This window comes from Vulpes vulpes, chromosome 16, assembly GCF_048418805.1.
Source record: "Vulpes vulpes isolate BD-2025 chromosome 16, VulVul3, whole genome shotgun sequence".
Taxonomy (NCBI): Eukaryota; Metazoa; Chordata; class Mammalia; order Carnivora; family Canidae; genus Vulpes; species Vulpes vulpes.
The window spans coordinates 6,919,657-6,944,040 of NC_132795.1; positions in this window are offsets into that span (position 1 = coordinate 6,919,657).

The window sequence follows — 24,384 nt, forward strand, 5'->3', positions numbered from 1 at the left end:
TCTATTTTCATTGTTCGGTTCTAACAAGATGAGGATCAGCAGGCGGACAGACACACTTGGGAATAATGGGTCTGCTCTCTCAACCGGGCCCCCTCCCCCAGTGCCTTTATCCCCACTCCGGGTGACCTCTGCAGAACAAGCTCGCTCTGTAATGATTACTTCGTCAGCAGGGGCTGTGTATTTAGTAGCAGGAAATATAAGCTTTTGTGGTCAGTGTGACGTCACCCACCCACTAAACAGGCCTTTATAATTTGACCACAAAAAGGATTGAAAGGGATAGACACATACACACAGATTAAGAGGCGATAGGACTGTCAACAGTTGTCTGAGCAGTGAAAGGAGCATTGTATCTTCCAAATGTTTCCCAAAAGTCTGATGTTTGGTCTGCCGTAGACAAAACATCTGGATGATATATGGCGTTTTCTCTTTGTAGCAAGTGTCCCAACTCATCCATCTTGCTCTTCCTTTCTCCTTCCCTTCCTCTCTCCCTCTCTCCTTTTCTCCCTTCCTCACTCCCTTTATCCTTCTGTTTCCCTTCCCTTCTCCTTCCCCGTTTTACTCTCCCTTAATCTTAAATATCCAAATATATATCTTTAAATCTTTTAATCACTTTCTAAAATTTGGGCCCATGACATGTGCACACATACACAAACCCACAAAAATCAGCTTTATTCTTCTCCTGGATGCTTCACTACTCAAAAGAACAAGAGAGAGTGCTACAAAAACAAAGAGAGAGAGAGAGAGAGAGAGAGAGAGAGAGAGAGAGAAGGAGAGAGAGAGAATGGGAAGAGAAACATTTAAAAAGATGGAACTACTATATTGACGTATTTGAATTTGCTTCCCACATATGTCTTCATTTTCAAACTAATTCCATAGAGAAGTAAATGACCCCTTTTTAGAACTAAATGAGAAAGGATCTTTTAGCTTCATAAGGTGCAAGTTCAAGGTAATATTTCACTTGTACATTTTACTTTATTTTTTATTTTAATTTAGGAGAAAAAATGAAGCATATTAAGCACTAATACCAACACTCCCATTAATGACAAATAGTGGAAGAACTTAGAGGTGGATCCGGATAAATGAAAGTCTAGATGAGCTAAGAAAGGAGGGTATAAAGAATCCTCTATACAGTAACCTATATAATACCCCTATATTAGCTTTTCACAAGTTTGAGACAAGGGAGACTGTCGAAGATTGAGAGAGACAGGGAGAGGAAATCTGAGAGGTGCTGGCTGATGTGTCTGACCCCTGAATTAAGGCTGATGGAGAAGTATGGCTTCCTCTGATTTGGGCTGCTGTGGAAACATCCCTCCAAGGGCTCTGAGCTTTCCTCTGAGGTACAAGTAGCAGGAAACACCTGCTTCGCTTCTCTGATTTTTTTCCCCTTTAGGGAGTCTGGGTCCCTTCCTACCCCTTTTCTGCAGTGCACAAGTGGACAAGCAGATTTTCCACATGTCCCAATCTTTCTTAAGAGAGGAAGGCTGGAACCATCTGTTACCAAATGATGCACTTCAATGGCTTCCTTACCCCTTTCTCTATTTTTTTTTCCTCCTCTTCTAACTGATTGTTAGGACTGCTTCTTCAACCCAACTTTTTTGTTCTATACTAATAATATTCTTCTCCCTGGATATATGAGGCATAAGTAGACTCAAAAAAATCTGATAGGTTGAGTGTTCATTTTATTCATCATGATTCTTAATTTGGGGTTCTTCCATTTCCCTCCCTGTAATGAAGGGGGAAAAGAATGGAATCCCATTCTGGAAAGGCATAAAAAACAAATGCAAGTATGTATCACATCAAGATAGCAGCCCTCAAATATCCTCCCAGCCAGGGATGCCGAGCAATTAGCAGCTTCTTAGAGGTACTCATCCACTCTTGAAAAACAGCAGCCGAGAAATCATCTACATAATTGCACAAAGAAAGCCATTTTTTTTATTATTACGTAAAAAGAAGTTGTGAAATTTAAGAAATTTTCATCAGGCTTGCAAAGACTACAGGAGGTCACCACATCTATTTCTTTTTCTCCAAACAGCAATATCTCCTCCCTAGTCTCCTTCTGTCCTCCAGTAAAAAGAAAATCTTTGGGTAGAAAAGGACAAAAGGCAGAGTAGACCAAAAAACAAGCTAAAGTGCTATTTTTTTATTATTTTTTTTTTCATGGGAAGCTCTCTATTTTATCAAATAGTGGTCAATTTGGAAGTATAGTTTGCTTTATAAAGAAAGGGTGGGTGGTTTAATAGAAGTGTAACTAATCTGAGTCAATAAATCTTACTGAGTCACTGGAAAAAATGGGGATAGACCATGAGACCAAGATGAATCATCTCTTTTCTCTAGACAGTTTAATCTGTACAATGGGAGGGTTACACCAAAATATGTCTGGGGTTACTTCTATCCATGTTTTGTAATGTATGTGACAGAACAGAGATAACTATTTCATTTAAATTGCTCCTAGAAACCAAGAAGAAAATGGGAAACACCCAAATGAGGAAACAGACAAGGGAATAAAAAGAAGTAATTTACAAAAGAAATGCTACACCGGGTCAGTGAACTTATGAACAAATAGTCAACCTCCTCAATGATCAAAGAAATACAAATCAAAACATAGGCTCTCATGATTACTTCTGAGCCTCGCCAAAAGGGAAAAGATAAATTTTCATAATATTTTCATCATAGCATTGTTATAATAGCAGAACATGGACCATGGAAACAACACATATGCCTTATTATGGTGTATCCATGTATTAGAATACCCTCCTCCATTCAAAATGATTGTCTGGATCTATGTGTCTTAACAATGAAAATAGAGTAAAGGAAAAAAGAGAAGGTCACAAAACACATGCAACACGAGTCTACTTAAGGAAAATGTGTGTCCTGTGCATAACTGTACATGCACAGGAAAAAGTCTGAATGGACACTCCTCACAATGTTAACAGTGGTTTTCTCAAAGTGTTGAAATCATTGTATAGTAGGCTTCTTTGTACTTTTCCATATTGTTGGGATATTTTACAGTGAACATGTGCTACTTTTATAATCAACCAAATTCATCTTCTTTGGGAATAATACGTAATTAAATAAAATGCTGTAAGTATGCCACTCATAGAACATTGCATAGAAAACAGAAGTGAGCCCTATTTGGGAAGTACATGGTAAGGGGAGCCATTAACCTCCAGAATCTTGAATAAAGCTATCAGCCAGTTCCTTGCAGTTCAGCCAGGTCACTTTGATAATTTGCTTGTATTTCTTGAGCCCCCGTTCCTTCATCTATAATACAAAGGTAATAACTTTTATCTCACAAAGTACTTGCTATAATTCAATGAAATCACACATACATATTTCTTAAAAGGGTCCAGTAAATGTAATTGTTATATAATATAATAAATATAATTGTTATTATACAAAATTACTTCTACTATGCCACTATGCCAAGTAATGATTATTGAATTGAATTTGTTAATTGATAGAAACTGGAATGATTTGCCTGTATGTTATTTGTAGTTGTTGTGTGTTAACTACTTAGGTTAGTAGTAAATAGAATATATATTTTTTTAATTTCTTGATTGGAGAGAGAGAGAGAGAGAACAGAGAGGGGCAAGGGGCAGAGAGCTCCCTACTGAGCAGGGAGCCTGATGTGAAATTAATCCCAGGGCCCTGGGATCATGACCTGAGCTGAAGGCAGATGCTTAACTGACTGAGCCACCTAGATGACCCTAAACAGAATATTCTCAATAGGGTAGGGATGAAAGCTTTGGTCATGAGTAACTTTACTTCCTTTAATGACAGCCTCTGGAACTCTCTACTATGGAGCCTCTGTGCCTTACACAGCCGTAGAAGCATATCTGGAGCTCCTAATATCAATGCAATCTTGACCTAGCTAGACACAATGTGGAACATAAAGAAGAAAAAAGAAATGCAAATTCTGCCTTCAAGTTGCTTATAATGTAATGAGACAAATAAGCCAATGTTCAGAAAATGCAGTATGATAAAATGTTATATGTGCAACCAAAAATATACACTTAAAAGCTAGAGACATTTATAGGATTCTCTCTGTAGGTGAAGGCTTCAGAGAACTGTGATGCCAGACTAATTTTTAAGCAGGAATTTTCTCTGGGGAAGATATGGAGAAGGACATTCCAGGCCATGGAGGAAATGTACAAAGGCACTGGGAATATCATACTCAGGATACACCAGACATTCTCACAGAGAGGCTGGTATGATTGGGGCACAAGACACGTGGTGGAAAATGGAATGAGATGGAACTTTATGTGTACAGGGCCAGGAGGAGAGACAGTATCTTGGTAGGTCTGAGGGACGTAAACTCTATCCTGTGGTCCACAGGACATGTCTAAGAAGTTTGATATGGACTGATCTATCTTGATCTCAAGTGTGATCCAATCATATTTCCCAGTGGAATAAATTGAAATAAATGAACCTGGAACTGTGGTAACATTAGGAAGATTTCACTGAAGTCCAACTGAGAAATGATGAGGATCTGAACCAAGACAGAGGAGAGGATTGTGATGGCCATGGGGGTGGGTCACAGTGACAGAACTTATGTGGGGGCTGAGCGGTTCTCTACCAGCTCAACTGTTGGCTGACTGTTAGAACTTGGACAGAAATCCCCAGATCTCTGATATTTCAGCTGTAAGATGTAGGGGGAGGAGTGGTGTATGGACCAAATCAACCTACAAAGATTATTTGGTTACAGAACTGGGACCTTAAGGTATGGTGAATAGACAGTCCTGACTATTACGGTGAGGTCCAGTATCTAGAAGGGGCATGTGAGGGGGTGTGTGAAAGGTGCTGGATGGACCTGAGTCTTTTTTCCAGAGGCAGGGGCGAACGTGAGCCGGACAAGAAGCTACCCTTCTCCAAAGAGATACAGGCAAGACGCTGTTGGAGTCCCTCTGTGAACTCATTTTCTGTGACCTGAGAAAGGGTCAGTGAGGACTGGGAGGGTCAGGAAGATGAGTTTAAGAACAAGCTGAGAAAATATGATACCACAGGAGAGTACCGGGAAAGAGCAGTCAGCAGCAGAAAACTCTGGCACCTAATCCCTGCCAGGAGAGGGGGCCAGATTGGAAGCAAGCAGAATCTTTCTGCACTGGGCTCAAAGGGGGTGAGCAGACTGGGACAGAGAGGTCCTGAGATGTGGCATAGGCAGAGCAGGAGTCCTGCCTGGCGAGCAGCACTGTCCCTGTGGCACCCCTGTATTTTCTCCAATGCATCTATCCATAGTCTCTGACCTGCTCCCCACCAAGCCCCACCTGGCCTACTCCTCCACCTGCCTGATGACCTGGGCTGGAAATCAGAAGAAAGGCCTGCCGTGTGTTTGAGGGCCGCATTACCATCTGAGCCTTGGGACATTTATCTGTGAAATGAAGATAATCCATGCCCTATGCAGCTCACAGAGTTTTTGGGAAAAGTAAATGAATACTATACAAATCATCTCATAATGTTAAAAAATACTCCAGTGTTTGAAGGACCATAAATCATCATATCAGACCTTAGTTCATTTTAACTTGTCAGGCCAAGATACATTGGAATTTCAATAGAAAAAATCAGAGTATCTCGTTTTATTTGGCTTCCGTACTGATATTCCTTGGACAATTTAACTGGTACTCCTTTATAATATATTACAAAAATATTAGTAGATATTATAAAAATTTAGAAAATGAAAGATCTTTTAGTTCAGAGCAAGAAACCAACCCACACCTGAAATTAGCCATATCCTTACACCCCTTGGCTTCTGCTCTCTGGATAACTCAACAGACCAGTGTGGTTGTACACAGAGCTCTTTTCTGAGACCCAGTAGACAAGGACTCTGACCCAAGCCTGGCTGCTCTGGGCTCCACTGAACATTGATTTCCAAAGAGAGGAGATTGGTCTGAAAGACCTCTACCATCCCACCGGATTCTGACTATGCAGCATCTTTAATACTTATTGAGCACCTCCTGTATTCCTCAAGCTGTAAGGGACTTGGAGGTGGCAGAGGGAGCACCATGAACACTTGTATACATTATGGTCTCTCCATGCCCCAAGAATCTTAGGGTAGTGGAGGGGAAAAAAAAAGATGTAAATGTGCAGACACATGAACAGAAAATTAGCAATAATTTCTCTCCTGTCTTATTCCCAACAAATGTTTGATGCACTTGCACATAACGGTACACACAGTTCAAAAGTAATAAGAGCTGGGAAGGAAATGGAGTCGAGGGGGGTGGCTTTGCACCTGCATTTAATAGAGAAAGGCACTGAAGATTCCCAAGATGAGTGGTGTGCTAAGCTAGAATAGAGACCTTAGTCCCTTGGCTCCTGGTACAGGTAGGTGGTGTGGTGTAAAGACAGATGACTCCTAACTCTGGGAAACGAACTAGGGGTGGTGGAAGGGGAGAAGGGTGGGGGGTGGGGGTGAATGGGTGACGGGCACTGAGGGGGGCACTTGGCGGGATGAGCACCGGGTGTTATTCTGTATGTTGGCAAATTGAACACCAATAAAAAATAAATTTATTATAAAAAATAATAAAAAAAAAAGACAGATGAGCCTATATTAGAATCTCCTCTCTTCTCTGAGTGACCGTGAGTAGGATGTGATCTAATATTTTCATTTCACAGAAGAGTCACTGGGCGCAGGCGGAGTTGCGGTGAGGATTTTGGAAAGACACATTGTGTGTGAAGTGTCTTACATGGTGTCTGACATGCCATAGATGACACCTGTCAGCTCCTTCTGAAATCTCAGGACATGGGGTTAAAGCCTGCTGGGGAAGGGCAGCCCTGACATGCCCTGGCATGCTCTGCCCTGCTCTTCTTTCGGTCAGATGTATGTCTTCTGCCTCTTGGCTGGGAGTCCAAAAGTATGTTACTGGTAACTTCAGCAAGCCCAGGGCTGCTGGAAAGCTCTTGATCTGAGGTGGCAATGACGTGGCCGACCTGGACGTTGGGGATAGCCAGGGAAGGGGGAGCGCAGAGCTGCGCTCTTTGAAAGGAACCATGGTTTGTTGAGGTGTGATGTCAGGTTGTTCATTTGAGGTTTTCCTTGTTTCTTGAGGTAGGCTTGTATCATTGTAAAGATCCCTTTTTGGAACTATTTTTGCTGTGTCTCAAGGATTTTGGACGTTGGTGTTTTCATTTTCATTTGTCTCTGTGTATTCTTTAAATCCTCTTTCCTTGACCCATTCCTTGTTTAGTAGCATCTTATTTAGCCTCCACGTATTTGTGTTCTTTCCATATTTTTTCTGGTGACTGATTTCTAGTTTCATATCGTTGTGGGTAGAAAAGATGCTTGATACGATTTCAATTTTCTTAAATTTATTAAGATGTTTTGTGGCCTAACCTGATCTATCCTGGAGAATGTGCCATGTACACCTGAAATGAATGTGTGTTTTATATTTTCAGATAGAGGGGGATTAAAAGATATGAAGTTCCAATTGTAAAATAAATAAGTCACAGAGTGAAAAAGCATAGGGAATATAGTCAACATTGTAATAACGTTGTATGGTTGCTGATGGTGATCACACTTACTGGAGTGAACGAGTAACATACAGCATTAAAAAATCAAGATGTTGCACACCTTGTACTGAAATTAGTATAACATTGTACGTTAATTATACTTCAATTAAAAAAAAAAAAAGGAAACAGGGTTGAACCTAAAGAATATATCTCCCTCTTTTGAGGCTTGACACAGCCTTTGCCTCATTGTTCTGCAGCCCTTATCTCCTCTGGCACAGGAAAAAGGGAACAGTGAGGGAAAAGGAGTGTTTTTTTGTTGGGTTGTTGTTGTTGTTTTTTTTTTTTTTTTACTTGAAATATTCAACTCTTTTTATAAAATAGGCTTTGGGATGACTTTGCCCACCTGTAGGCTAAGGTAAGTGCTCTGAACATGTTTAAGGTAGGCTAAGCTAAGCTATAACGTCCACTAGGTTAGGTATATTGAATGTATTTCTTTCTTTTTTTATTTGAGTATAAATGATGTATAATGTTACATTAGTTTCCGACGTACAGCGTGGTGATTTAACAAGTCTATCCATTATGCTATGCTCACAAGTGTAGCTGCCACCTGTCACCATACACCACTATCACAATATCACTGACTGTGTTCCTTATACTGTGCCTTTTATTCTTGTGACGTATTCATTCCATAATTGGAAGCCTGGATCTCCCGCTCCCCTTTACCATTTTGCCCTGTCCCCTCCTCCATCAGGAAACCATCAGTTTGTTCTCCGTATTATAGGTCTGATTCTGCTTTTTGTTTGTTTGTTCATTTCTAGAGTCCACATATGAATGAAATCATATGGCATTTGTCTTTCTGTGTCTGACTTGTTCCATTTAGCATAATACCCTCTGGGTCCAAACGTGCTGTCACAAATGACAAGATCTCATCCTTTGTTATGGCTGCGTCACATTGCGTTGTGTATGTTTACCACATCTTCCTTCTCCATTTTTCCATCGATAGACATAAGGCTGCTGCCACATCTTGCTATTGTAAATAATGTGCAGTAAACATAATGGTGCATGTATCTTATCTCTTAAAATGTCTTGATTTTATTTTTGTTAGTCAACATATAGAGTATTAGTTTCAGGAGTAGAATTTAGTGATTCATAGGTTCCACATAACACCCAGTACTCATTACATCACGTGCCCTCCTTAATGCCTGTCACCCAGTTACCCCTCCCCGCCAGCAACCCTCACTTTATTTCCTGTAGTTAAGAGTCTCCTATGATTTGCCTCCCTCCCTGTTTTCATCTTACATTATTTTTTCCTTTCCTTCTCATATGTTCATGTGTTTCTTAAATTCCACATATGAGTGGAATCATATATTTGTCTTTCTTTGACTGACTTATTTTGCTCATCAAAATATACTCTAGTTCCATCCATGTGGTTGCAAATGGCCATATCTCCATATCCTCACCAACATCTGCTATTTCCTGACTTGTTAATTTTAGCTGGTCTGATGGATGTGAGGTGGTATCTCATTGTGGTTTTGATTTGTATTTCTTTGATGCTGAGTGATGTTGAGAGTCTTTTCATTTGCCTGTTGGCCTTTTATATGTCTTCTTTGGAGAAATATCTGTTCACGTCTTCTGCCCATTTCTTGACCAGATTTTTTTTCTTCTTAAGGGGGTGCCTATATATTTTCAAATTAGTGTTTTCATTTTCCTTGTTTTTGCTAATTCTTCCAGGAGTTTACATATATGTAAGGGGAAACAAACAACATTACATGGTCAGGCACATTGGAATTGAATCTAGGCTCTAATATTTCCTAACAATATGGATTTGGGAGAAACTACTTAACCTCTATAGGTTTTATTTTTTATTTATTATTTTTGGATATTTTTTATTTTAATTCCAGTATAGTTAACATACAGTGTTAGATTGGTTTCAGGTATACAGTATAGTGATTCAACAGTTCTATATATTACTCAGTGCTCACCACTCTTAATCCCCTTCACTTATTTCATCCATCCCCTCACTCACCTCCTTTCGAAAGGTAACCATCAGTTTGTTCTCTATAGTGAAGAGTCAGTTTTTTGGTTTGTCTCTTTTGTTCTTTGTTCATTTGTTTTGTTTTTTAAATTTCACATATGAGTGAAATCATTTATTATTGAATTTATAATTTCACACATGAGTGAAATAATTTATTATCACTGACTTACTCATTTAGCATTATACTCTCTAAATCCATCCATATTGATGAAAATGGCAAGATTTCATTCTTTTTGATTGCTGAGTAATATTCCATTCTATATATACCACCTTTCCTTTTTTTTCCCATCCTTTCTCTATCCATTCATCTATTGATGGACTCCTGTGCTTCTTCCATAATTTGGCTATTGTAAATAACGCTGCTATAAGCATATGGGTGCATATATTTTTTCATATTAGTGTTTTAGTATTCCTTGGGTAAATATCCAGTAGTGGAGTTATTGGGTCATATGGTAATTCTGTTTTTAATTTTTTGAGGAGCCTCCATACTGTTTTCCACAGTGGCAGCTCTAGTTCTCATTCCCACCAACAGTGCACAAGGGTTCCTTTTTCTCCACATTCTTGCCAACACTTGTTTCTTGTGTTTTTGATTTTAGCTATTCTGACATGTGTGAGGTGATACATCACTGTGGTTTTGATTTGCATTTCCCTGATGATTAGTGACGAGCATCTTTTCCTGTGTCTGTTGGCCGTCAGTATGTCTTCTTTGGAGAAATGTCTGTTCATGTCTTCTGTCCATTTTTAAAATTGGATTATTTGTTTGGTTTAGTTTGGTTTGGTGTTGAGTTGTATAAGTTCTTTGCATATTTTGGATACTAACCCTTTATTGGAAATGTCATTTGAAATATCTTCTCTAGTTCAGTAGGTTGTCTTTTAGTTTTGTTGGTTGCTTCCTTTGCTTTGCAGAAATTTTTTAATTTGATGTAGTCCCAATAGTTATTTTTGCTTTTGCTTCCTTTGCTTCAGGAGATGTATTTAGACAAATGTTGCAATGGCCAACATCAGAGAAATTACTGCCTGTGCTCTCTTCCAGGATTTTTAAGGTTTCAGGTCTCATATTTGGTTCTTAATCCATTTTGAACTTATTTTTGTGTGTGGTGTAAAAAGGGGTCTAGTTTCATTCTTTTGCATCTAACTGTCCAGTTTTACCAACACATTTGAAGAGATTGTCTTTTTTCCATTATTCCTGCTCCTTTTTCAAATATTAATTGTCCATGTAATAGTAAGTTTATTTGGGGGCTTTCTATTCTGTTCTATTGCTCTATGTGTCTATTTTTGTGCTAGTACTGTCCTGTTTTGGTTACTATAGCTTTAAGTATATCTTGAAATCTAGGATTGTGATTTCTTTAGTTTTGTTCTTTTTCAAGATTGCCTTGGCTATTAGGGGTCTTCTGTGGCACCTTACACATTTTTGGATTATTTGTTTTGGTTCTGTGAAAAATGATGTTCATAATTTGATAGGGCCTGCATTAAATATGGAGATTGCTTTGAGTAGTATTAACATTTTAACAATATTTGTTCTTTCAATCCATGAGCATGAAATATCTTTCCATTTGTTTGGTGTCATCTTCAATTTCCTTCATCAATGTTTTATAGTTTTCAGAGTATAGACCTTTCACCTCCTCAGTTAAGTTTATTCCTAGGTATTTTGGGGTTTTTTTGGTATAATTAAAAGTGGGATTGTTTTCTTAATTTCTCTTTCTGCTTCTCCATTATTAGTGTATAGAAATGCAATGGATTTCTATATATTTATTTTGTATTCTATGACCTTAGTGAATTCATTTATCAGTTCTAGTAGTTTTTTGGTGCTCTTTAAGGTGATATATATATATATATATATATATATATCATGTCGTTTCCAAATAGTGAAAGTTTTACTTCTTCCTTACCAATTTGGGTGCGTTTTATTTCTTTTTCTTATCTGATTCCAATGCTATGTTGAAAAAAATGATGAAAGTAGACATCTTTGTCTTATTCTTGATATTAGGGGGAAAGCTCCCAGTTTTTCACCATTGAATATGATGTTAGCTATGAGTTTTTCATATATGACGTTTATTATATTGAGGCTATTGAAATGATTATATAGTTCTTATCTTTTCTTTTGTTGGTGTGATGTATCACAATGATTGACCTATAATTACTGAACCACTCTTGCATTCCAGGAATAAATTCCACTTGATCATAGTGGATGATTTTTTAAATATATTGTTAGGTTTGGTTTGCTAATATTTTGTTGAGGATTTTTGCATTTATGTTCCTCAGAGATATTGGCTTGTAGTTCTCTCTCTCTCTCTCTCTCTCTCTCTCTCTCTCTCTATTTTGTAGTGCCTTTATCTGGTTTTAGCTAATGCTAATACCTTAGTATTAAGGTAAACTGGCCTCATAGAATGAATTTGGAAGATTTCCTTACTCTTTTATATATTTATCTTTTTGGAATAGTTTGAGAATAGGTAGTAACTCTTTTAAATGTTTGGTAGAGAAAAGAAATGTTGGGAAATATCAGGAAGGGAGACAGAACATAAAGACTCCTAACTCTGGTAAACGAACTAGGGGTGGTGGAAGGGGAGGAGGGCGGGTGTTGGAGGGGAATGGGTGACAGGCACTGAGGCGGACACTTGACGGGATGAGCACTGGGCGTTTTTCTGTATGTTGGTAAATTGAACACCAATAAAAATTAATTAAAAAATAAAAAAAAATGTTTGGTAGAACTCACCTGTGAAGCTGTCTGATCCTGGATTTTTTTTTTTTTTTATTGGAAGCTGTTTTGACTACTGATTCAATTGCATTGCTGAAATAGCTTTACATTTTAATCTACAAAATGGGAATAATAATTCTTGCCTTGCAAGATTAACCCGAGAAGTAAAATAAATGGTTATTTATATAATATATGTTTATTACATATATAAATATATAGATATATGTATTGTGTGTGTGCATGTGTGTGTGTGTGTGTGTGTCACAGAAGCTACAAGAGAAGGTTCATGAATATAGAAGGAAGCTTGGATTTTAAGCTATAAGCAATAGAAAAGAACTGCAGGTCTCAGAAAGAGGAGGGAAGTAATACAAACAGTTTTTAAAAAGTAAATCTGAGGGCAGCATATAAGGTGGGTTGAAGCAAGCACAGATGGCAGAATGGAGACCAATAAGGGCCTGGTATTATTAACTAGGCAAGTGATGTTAAAAGTCACAGGTAGCAGGGAGATGGAGAAGAGTGAGTCTTATGTGACAGCTATAGGACAGTTTTCCTCTCCCCATTACAGCTTACAGACTTGGTGTTTATGCACCCCCCCCGCTTCTTCCCCTCTAGCATTTTGAGTTACCACAACTGCTAGGGAGGAGTGATGGGGGTGATATCAACTCGAAGTTAGGTGGATATCAGCCTATTAAAGCATTGAGGCAAGGGTGGACCATGCTCCTGCTAGAATATTCTTTCTCAAAAATATATGGAATGTATAGAGTGTATCAGGCATGTTCAAAGTGCTGGGAATATAGCAGTGAATAAAGTGCCTGTCCTTATAGAGTTACTTTTAAGCTGAGGATACCAGAAACGAAATAGATAAGAGAGAATATTTTAGATAAATAATTTAGAGAAAGGTAAAACAGGGTAAGAGGATAAAGAATGCTAGAATAGATAAGTCTCATTATTTTACTTGGGCTGATTAATGACCTCACTGATAATGAGACTTTTAAACTGATTCCTGACAGGGTTGAGGATACTACCCTTGAGGATATCTGGGGAAAGATTTCCAGGAGGGGGAGAAGGATCAGAAGCAATGAGGTCAAGGTAGCTGGAACACAAGGGCCCAAAGGGAAGGAGATAGGAGATATTCTCAGAGGAAAGAGAGGGAATGAAAGGCTTTTGTACGGATTTTGGCTTTCATTCAGGTGGAGAATTATTGGAGAGATCTGATCCAAGGATTAATATGACCTGAATTATGCTTTTTTTTAAGTTTTAAAGTTATTTTTATTTCAAAATAAACACAGATACAGAAAAACAATGTACGACTTACTTCATTTTATGAGACATTACCCCTGTACCATCCCCCAGGTGAAAAATAGAACATTGCTAGTCACCCAGCAACCCCTCTATGTGCCCACCTCAGTTACACCTGCCTCCTTCAACCAAGTGACCACCAACTGATTTCATAACAATCACATCTATGTTTCTTTATAGCTTTTGTCACCCAAAGAGCATCCCTCGGCATTATGATCTAGACTTGTACTTCATGCTTTTCATAATTCAAAATGCCTCAAGTTTCTTTTAATTTGCAACTCCCCCCTCCACCTCTTCTTTCCTTTATAATTTTTCCATTAAAGTTCCAGGCATTTGACCTATAGTTTCTCCTAGTCTGGATGTTGCTGTTTGCATATTTGTGGTGCTGTTTAGCTAGCTTTTCTGTCCTCAGAATTTCCTACAAACTTGTTCTGAGGCTTGATAGATCTGAATCATGTTTTAAAGGCTATTGAGAATGGACAGTAGGGGGGCATTGCAGGAATATACTTCTATTTCAAAATCAGTTAACTATCAGAATAATACCAACAATTTATTGGCCATTTATACCATGCCTGGCTTTATGCTAAGCACTTTTTAAACAGCATCTTAGTTAAAACCTACAACAAATCAATGAAAAGAGATTACTATTCCAAGTTACAGTAAGGAAATAGGCTTAAAGGGAATAAAACATTTACCTTCAGTAGCACAGCTAGCTAGTGACAAAAGGAAGATCTGATTTCAAAGCTTATTCCCTGACCAATATCCTATGCAGCCTCTGGTTTTGCTTTACATTCAAATCTTAAATCATCCAGAATCTTAGAAATCAAAGTTGAATGGCCTCTGATGGAGGGCTTTAGCCATCAGCTAGAGCTTTTTTCCGAAATACTTCAAGATTCTTTTTAGATGACGGGTAGGCAAAGAGAAGCTCTTTTTTAGGTTATTGTTTGCCTGAATCACACAAGGGGTTGATGATTGAGCCTGGCCTGGTGACCAGATCTCCTGACTCTTCAACCATCATGTCACAGAAAGAGCTTTAGATGTATGTACAGAAATGTAAGCTGTCTATGCTACAGTTGAGATCCAGCAATGTGTTGGTGTCCCTCATTATGCAGGGAAGTGGCTTATTATCTAATACAAATCAGAACACCAGTCAACACAGACCAATATCCTCAGTGTAGCCCTTTGAAAGTAGTTGGCAGACTAGATAGTCTTTAAGTAGAAATAATTTCTTGCTTTAATTTTATATTGAATGGATTGGTGTTGGCTATTTGGCAATCAATTCAGTGGGAGAAATCAACTATTGAAATGAAATCACATCCTGCACAGAGTTTAAAAAGTTTACAGTTTTCCCCCATTATCCAAGATTTCACTTCCTGAGGTTTCATTTACTCACTGTCAACCACCGACTGGAAGGAGATGATCCTCCTTCTGACATAAGGTCAGAAGTTCAGTGGTAGCTTAATGCTGTGTCATAGTGCCTACATCATTCACCAAACTTCATCTCATCATGGAGGCATATCATCTCACATCATCACAAGGAAGAGAGAGGTCCCATTCACATAATTTTTATTACAGTATTTTGTTATAATTGTTGTATTTTATTGTTACTTATTGTTAACCTTTTACTGTGCCTAATTTATAAATTAAACTTTATCATGGATATGTATGTATAAAAAAAAAACCCATAGTATGCATAGATCTTCCTGGACTTACAATAGGATTACATTCCAACAAGCTCATCATAAGTTTAAAATATTAAATAAAAAATGCATTTAATACAGCTAACTTACTGAACATCATAGTTTAGGCCTGCCTATCTTAAATGTGCTCAGAACACTTACATTAGCCTACAGTTAGGCAAAATCTTCTAAAACAAAGCCTATTTAAAAAAAATAAATAAATAAAACAAAGCCCATTTGTAATAAAGTGTTGAGTATCTCATGTAATTGGTTGAATACTGAAAGTGAAAATCAGAATAGTTCTCTGGGTACAGAATGATTTTTTTTAAAAACGATTTTATTTATTTATTCATGAGAGACACACACAGAGAGAGAGAGAGAGAGAGAGAGAGAGAGAGAGGCAGAGACACAGGCAGAGGGAGAAGCAGGCTCCATGCAGGGACACTGACATGGGCCCCAATCCCGGGTCTCCCCAAGTGAATGAGACCATATAATGTTTGTCCTTCTCCGATTGGCTTATTTCACTCAGCATAATACCCTCCAGTTCGTCCACGTCGAAGCAAATTGTGGGTATTTATCATTTCTAATGGTTGAGGAATATTCTACTGTATACACAGTTTCTACGGAAAGCATATCACTTTTGCACCATTGCAAAGTCAAAAAAAATGTAAGTAGAATCATTGTAAGTCTGGGACCATCTATAGGGTTTCATACTATCTATAGTTTCAGGCAACCACTGGGATTCTTGGAATGTGGATAAGTGGAACTAGTGTAATTGTAAAATGTTTGCTGTTATAAAGCAAACAAAACAAAACAAAAATAAAAAAACATATAAAGTAAAAATCGTAAAGAAAATTCTCTAGATATTTTCTTCTTCAGAGACCAATGTGCCAAAATAGTTACTTTTTACTTTCAGCCTTGGAGTTAAATGTGCACATGATGTAACCACGATCAGTTCCCAAAGAAACAGATGCTGCTTGGGTATGTCTTGACCAAAAAAGATGTCATCTACCAATTGCAAGTGGCACTTGGTTTAATTGTTTCTATCACTCTTTCTCTTCATCTTGCATTTTTTTTATTGGGAAATTCTGTCTTCAGTGTTTTTATTGGGAAATTCTGTCCTCAGTCACTGCCTGCCTCTGAAACCTTTTATCCCTTTTGTTTCTTTAAAGGTAGCATTTTGCTCTACTCCTATGAGACCATACTTCTCTACTACTCTTCCTCACCCAGAATAAAAGCAGTAACTTTTTTTTCTTTTTTAATGCCCTCTCACCAAACTTGAACTGCTCTTGAGATCCTCCGTTTATTACACTTTTCTGTGACTTAGTTTCATATCCACCATATAAATTTCAAGATGCTTTCAGGGGTGACTGGCTGGCTCAGTTGGTGGAGCATGCAACTATTGATCTTGGGGTTGTGAGTTCAGGCCTCATGTTGGATATAGAGATTGCTTAAAAAATAAAATCTTTAAAAAAGAGAGAGATGCTTTCAAGTTATTCCAGACTATTGTTCTGACTTAAATATCATTAACTCTGTGTTCTTAGGTCACCACTAAAATGTGTCAAGAGAAAAATCAAAACTTTCCACATTATACACAATTTGTGAGAGGAAAGAACAAAGACAGCTGTTCATTTCCAACATGAACTTTATGTCTTTACACACTTGATGTTCACTGGAATAGCTAAAGTATGAGCCACTTGTCCTTTTCTGTAAAGAAATCGCATGTTCTTCTCTAAGAAGTTCCTTCATTTTTCTCTTTTTTCAGAATGAAGCAAAAGGGGAAGATATCTTCAAAATCATGGAGGGAAATCTAGATCTCATCCTCAGAACAGAAATGGGATTTAAAATAAATATTGCCAGGCTGGAATGCAGGAATCCAGCCATCAACTGTCCATTCTTAACCCTCCAGGGAGCACCACACTTACATTCCGCCAGACAGATGTGTCTGATGGCCTCCAGAGAAGGGCATTTCACCCCACTCACAGAGCACTTGGTCAATGGGTCTAGTGTCCAAGAAGCTTGTCAGTTGTGAAATTCATTGTGTACCCTGAATCTTCTTAGCCACGTTATTAACCAATATCCCCTTGCTCATTCCCCAGTGGACAAGAAGAACAGATGGCTATTCTCTTCTGTAGAGGAGAGTATTTGGAAGCCTTGGAGTCTTTAGGCAAAGCTAGTCAGTTACTTCCTTTCGTCCATCATCAGTCTTCTTAATAACATCCCCATCCCCATCCTGTATCCACACCACATAAATTCTCATTAAAATCCTAGGTAAAATACACAATGAAAAATATCTCACTGTGAAAATACTGCAACTCTTGGTTTGTGATGTTGTCGTATCAGCTCCTTCAGATGGGATAATGAGACCTGCATCCGCATTTGTTTCTTTTATCCTATATGGTGACACATTAAAGCAGGTTTGAAGTTTATGTCCAACAACTTAGTATCAACATAATGTATTCCTTGGCTATAAGTGAGAGAGGCATTTTTCATTTGTTTCAGTTATATTAAACTGTTGGTGGTGGATTTGTGGCTGAGATTTTATCAGTCTTTTTGCAGGATGTGTATTATTACACTGTTAAAAAGATATTATCTGGATTTTATCAATATAGATATTTGGTAAATTTATTAACAAATATTTATCTTGAAGATCTACAAACTCATAATTATAAAATTATTACTTACTGCTAAAAAGAAACTAATCTCTATCCCGTTTTAGTGAAATTAAATATTTCCTGAATATGTTTATGTAATTTATTTCTAGAATTTCTGGTAATACATACAATAGATGTGAAAGGAATGACTAAATATTCCACTCTTACTTGCTCAAACTCCAGTTGAAGAGGTAATGGGAATCTTGACAAGATATCTGACAATCACTATCAAGTTGTGTTCACTGGGATTTTCTGACAAAGTAATGGTTATGTTAGAAGGCATATATGGGTTTCATACGAGCTTCTATGTTAGTGCCGGGTATCCAAAAATGACATTTATTTAAGATGGGAAGAAATCTCTAAGATTACATGGTCATTAAAGTGTGAATCTGCGTGTTCATGCATGTGTATGTGTGAACTACTAAAAAGGGAATGAATGATGTACTATAATCTACATCCTGAATAAGTCAGACTATTGGCATGTATATTATCACTAACTGATGAAATCCTCTCTCTCATAAAAATTGCAGCCTACATTTGAAAGCAGTACTAAAGGTATTTCCCAGAGACTTGATGCTGTTTGATGAGGCTCTGTAATAAACATTATATCAAATAAGCAATTCAAGGAAACTTCAAAAAATACATAATGGAAATAAAACACAGAGCCAGTTAAATTTCATTAGGGTCTACTTCTCCTATATAATTTTGCCTGTGGCCAATGGGCCTGCTTTCTAATCTAGTGTATCTAATTGCTCTCTGAGACAACATAAGACATGCAGTAGAAACCAGCAAAGTGCCAAGCAGATAGAAACAGCAATTCTGTGTGTGAAATCACTAGAGTTTACATTAGAACCAGAAACTCTTATGGCATATGGCAGTTCCCAAAGCCATTCAACATGGATTCATATGGATTTTTCTAGGGGACAGTTTCTTCTTGAAGTCTCATCATGCTAAAAGCCTCTGAGACCCTAAAATCTCAACACACAAGGATAGCCAATGGTATATGCAAGTCAAATATATCTAAAAGTAGGTAAAGCCAATTGCTTATATTTTTGTCTAAGTCAACAGTTTAGGTTGAGAGGTAATGGAGCATTAAGGAAGGAATATTACATTCAGACAAGAAAGAGCAAGGAGGGTTTGTTACCTTTTATTTTTCTGATTATCCTAGGAGAAAGATTTTATGGAAGAAAGCTCTATTTGGTATTTGCTGGGAAAGTGACAGAGATTAGACCTTTTAAAAAGAAGGTCGTAAAAGCAATGTCTCAGGGATGGTAGTCTGCCTAAGAAAAAGCTCATAGAAAGGAGAAGAGTGATGATTTTGTTGGAGAGGAGCTGGGAAGAGAAAGGGACCAAGAGAGGGACAAAGAGTGAGAGTGTACAGATTGCGGAAATGAAATGCGACTAGTTCCAGTTGAGGAATCAGAACCCTTTGAAGCCAGTTTCTCAACCATTTCATCTCCCTTACCTCTTGGAGTCTAAAACAAAATGCAAAAATCTTGAGGAAAACGAGTGTTGGAAGCCTATTTTCTTGTCTCCCAACAGATGTTTCTATCACTTCATAACAGCCCTGCCACAAGACTATTGCAGCCTGACTCAACAACCATATTCAAGAGCTCACTAACTTTCAACCCTCCATTCCTTAGAAAGATGACCCTAGTCATTTGAAAGACTTTCTTTACTTCTTTCAAACCTGAACCATTCTGGATATGGCCTTTCCTTGCATGGACATCCTCAATTTCAGACCCAATGACCTGCTGGTAGAGTATCTTCTAGTTCCCTCGGTGCTCAGAGAGCCAAAGCCACAGCCACCTTTTTCCAAGGGGTGCTGAGAGCAGTAGGAAGCCTCTCCAGGTGTATTTGTCTGACTGAGACTTATTGAAACAAACTGGTTTTCATGTCTCAACCTGTTCTAGGCCAACTCTCACTGCCTCATTTCCAAAAATGTATTAATTTAATCCAAGACTTAAATAGAATTCAATAATTCTTCACTACCATGTATTTATTATTCATATTAGAAACTCAATTCATATCAGGTTAAATATAAAATGTCATTTATCATATGTATACTGATATATACTGGGGTATTTTATAAGACCTGAAAATAGGAATATGGTTGGGCATTAGAAACAATTGAAAACAAGAACTTTATTTTTTTTAAGATTTTATTTATTTATTCATGAAAGACACAGAGAGAAAGAGGCAGAGACACAGGCAGAGGGAGAAGTAGGTTCCATGCAGGGACCCTGATGTGGGACTGGACCCCAGGACTCCAGGATCATGCCCTAGGCCAAAGGCAAATGCTCAACCACTGAGCCACCCAGGCATCCTGAAAACAAGAACTTTAATGCATACATTTGTCTCCCTATCTTTATTCTCTGTTTCTCTCCACACACCTGCTTCCTTTTTCTTTCACTTGGTGGAACTTTTCTTTCCTTTTAGCCACAAAGCAAAATACATATAGTTCCAGCTAACAACATATGAGTTTTATGTGTGATGGAGATAAGCTGTTTAGTTCCAGTTCCAATGGGCTTTCAAAAGGACTATGTTCATGTGTCCACCTCTAAGCCAATCACCTTGGCCTAGAGGCCACATTTGGTGGCACTCATATGTTTTCATGGTAACCCCTTGATTAGTAAATTGGCTGGAGAGGTAGAGAATAGAGTGAGTAAGGGGCCCATTCTGCTGAGGTGTCCATATGTTCCTAAGCCCTATAATTGTATCAAGTGTTCTTACTGTTAAGACCTAGCAGGGTTCAGCACAGAACCTCCTATGTATGATATTAGGGAGAGATTTCCATGGTGACCCTCCATGCTACTTAGATTCTTGTTGCTGTCTTTTCACAGAGTAGCCATAACCTTGAGACACCACTCGGCCTATGGGTGAGACTTAGTTTTACATCTGACTCCAAAACTGAAGCCTTCTTCATAATATCTTTCATCTCCATCCTGTATCCACACCATATCAATTCCCACTGAAACTCCAGATAAAATACATAATGGAAAAATTTTCAGTATGGAAATATTGTATCTCTTGTTTTGTGATGTCATTGTATCAACTCTTTCAAATAGGTTAATAAGACCTGAATCCACATTTGCTTCTACATGATGTTATATGAGAGCAGATTTGAAGTTAAGTCCAACAACCCAGTATCAGGATATAAAATATAATCTATTCTTTGGATATATAGAAGAGAAGCCTTTTGTATATGTTTGTCTAAGTTACAGTAAACTATTATTGGTGAATTTGCAGCTGGGATTTTATCAGTTTTTTGGAGAATGTGTTTCTGGGCCTCTGCTTCCTCATCCAGAAAATAAGTGCTTTGAATTCTGAAAGATGCCTTTCAGCTCTAGAATCCTATAATTTTTTTTAAGATTTTATTTATTTGAGAGAGAGAGAGAGAGAGAGAGAACACCAACAGAGGGAGAGGCAGAGGAAGAAGCAGGCTCCCTGCTGAGCATGGGCCAAGGTGGGGCTCAAACCCATGGTCCCAGGACCATGACCTGAGCTGAAGGCAGATACCTAACTGAGCCACTCAAGTGCCCCTAAAATCCTACAATTTTATTGTACTTTGCACTGTTCAATAATGTATCCAGTAAGAGTTGACATTCATGTATTGACCTTCTCTGTAGCTCTTATGGCATCCAGCAGAAAATGGAAGCCATAAAAAACTCAGTAATTATACATTGTTTATAGATGATGGTTGTGGTCACAAAAGATCTATCTCAGAACATTGAGAAATCCCAAACAAAATATGCTTTTAAGCACTTTTCTATGTCCATGGTACAAGAAGGTGAGAAAGGTATGCTTAGGTTCTCAGCAAACTTTTGAAGCACATTTATTTAGAAAATGAAGATCAGTTTAAAACTTTAATACTTTCCAAAGGAAATAGTTTCCTGAAAGTAATGGGACAACTATCTTTACATGAGAGAAAGAGAGAGGTTCAAAAAGAAACAATAGGAGAAAAAAAAGAAGTACCTGAAACACTTGCAAAACCTTGAAGTCCTATTGCACCTTGCTACTCAGGCTCTGGAAGCATCCCTCCCACCCCCCGCTTTGGCTGTGGTTCACACCTAGGTCACAGGACTGAAATACCTTGTGACCTCACTCCAGAGAGGTAGGCTGAGGCTGTGAGGATCTCAGCCACTGCACAGTTGGTGTGAGGGCTGGAGTGGGACCTTGGAGGCTTTCTGTTCTTTGGAAGAAGGAAGGAGAGTCACTTAGAACTGTTTAATTTTTACCATAAGATTATTTATACCATCAAACCTAGGTCCTTTTTGTTGCACCCACTCTTGATTATATCATGGTTACATCTTGTAGTCAATTATAAGTTAGAGAATCAGTTAAGAGGGTAAATTCTGGTGGGTGCCTCACTCTTATACACTTTTGGCACAGTATCCTATATTCAAGTTAGCACCCCCTCCACACATGTATATATCTCAAGCTCTCTCTGAAATTTCATTCTTTCTATTATCCATACAGGGAGACTGGACACTGTAAAGGGGAAACCTAGGCTGAATCAAGAAAGTCTGTGAGTCATAAAGCATATTTCTGTTGCTCAAAAACAGAAAGTCTTTCTTCTATAAGTGAGTCCTCTGGAGTATAATATTTTATATAGTAAAAAGAGAGAAGACACAGAACCAGCACCATCCCGGACCTATACACTGGTACACCCACAAGGGAATACTAACAGATTAGCTGTCGCCATCACCTCCCTCCTTCCCATTACCCACCAACCCAGGCTGACTTGAGTCTAAGAAAAACTCATGGATGTTGAGGTGTTAAAAAGATATCAGGAATGATGGAAACAGATGAACACCATCAAGGACAATGCTAGGACTGTGGACCATTCAGTATATGATAATTAATTGTGACTATTTTTTTAATCCCCACACTTTTACCCAACTGAAATGGTGAATTGATTGCATTGATGTTTCCACTTTTTCACTACAGATTGTGGGTAAGATGTTCTAACTGACACCTTTCTCTTAGCTGTGTGACTTGCTTTGGCCAATGGGAGTTAGCAAACAAGACTCAGGAATAACCTTGAAAAAACTTGTGAACCAGTGTTTGCTTCCCTGTCCCATTTGTTCCTGGGCTATGAATATGAGGATATGCCTCTGTTAACTGGATGGAGAAATGTGAGAGGTGCATGGAGGAAGGCTGTTTTCCCAGTAGGAGCCATCCTAGACTAGCCAGTCCCCTTGGGTTCTGTAGGTGATAACTCCGTGAGTGAGTCTAAGGAAGTTTTCTGAAGCTGGCTCAGTTCAACAGAACTGCCACCCAGCCTACAGACTCATGACACACAGTAGATGTTTATTGCTGAAAGGCACTGGGTTTTGGTGCAATGTGTTTCACAATAGCTGATTGATAAACCTTCTGATTATGATGATATAATTTTGGGGAGAAATATTGAGAGAATAAGCACAAGTTTTAGCAAGATAGCTGCTTTAGTGTCTCTGTGAGAGAAGGAAATGTGGCATTGTGTTACTAGAGAAAACATCTCCTTTTGCTTTCCTCTTTTTGGTCCACCTGCCACCTTGCAAAGAGGATATTTGCTGAAATTAATGTTTCAGTTTGTGTATGTTTAAAGGTACTCATGGCCCGAGGTGCAGTGAATGTTCAAGTATGTACACTTGCACTCATGCTGTGGCTTCAGCCTAAAAGAATCTAAAATTGGATCTGAGAATTTAGGCTGGCCTGTCAGATCTCTTTGATCTTATTTTCTGGGCTTATGAGCCTCATGCCCTATTTCAGATAAAACAGCAGGTATTTGGCACTTTTCCTGACCATTCACAGGGACCAAGTCCAGGAGAGTCAGTGGCAGGCTTTTATAAAAGATATCAAATGGATTGGAGAGTAGGGTGGTTGAGAGAAAGAGGAAGAAGAACATGGGAAAGATAACAAAGAAAAGTTTATATTTCTGCTATCTGGAGAATCAAATGCTTTTCTAGCAGTCTCTAAATGGAATGTATTTGTTCATTTGCCAGGAAAGCTCTTCACAGATTAAAGCCTTAGCTGGATGGTGATGTGAGGTGTGTCCTAACCATCCTTCTGATGCAGGGCATGCCTTTGCTAATATCATAGAGATACTGATGAGAACACCGCTTTCTTGGCCACATATTCCTTTTACTGCATCCAGAGCCAATGTAGTAGGTAACAAAAATGGCCATCGTTCTTTGCGCTTGACTCCCATCAAATGGTGGAATCTATTTTCTGCTCTTTTAAGTCAGGATTGGCCAGATGACTTTCTTTCATTGATGAGACATTAGCAAATGTGACATAAGCAGAGGCTGGAAAGACCTTATATATAGGAACTTGTCTCCTCCCTGTCTCAGAATCCAGAGCCATCATATAAACAAGCTACCATATAACAAGGGTTATCCTGCTGGAAGGTGAGAGGCAAACAGCACAAGTTTTCATTGCACCAATCAATAGTCAGCCAAATTCCAGAACAGACTAACAGCTCTACAGAAACTCAGCTGACTGAAAGTCTATAGTAAACCCAACTAATACTAAAAACACCTAGCTGAGTTTAACCTAAATAGCTGAGCCACAATTTAGTTAAATAAGTATTTATTG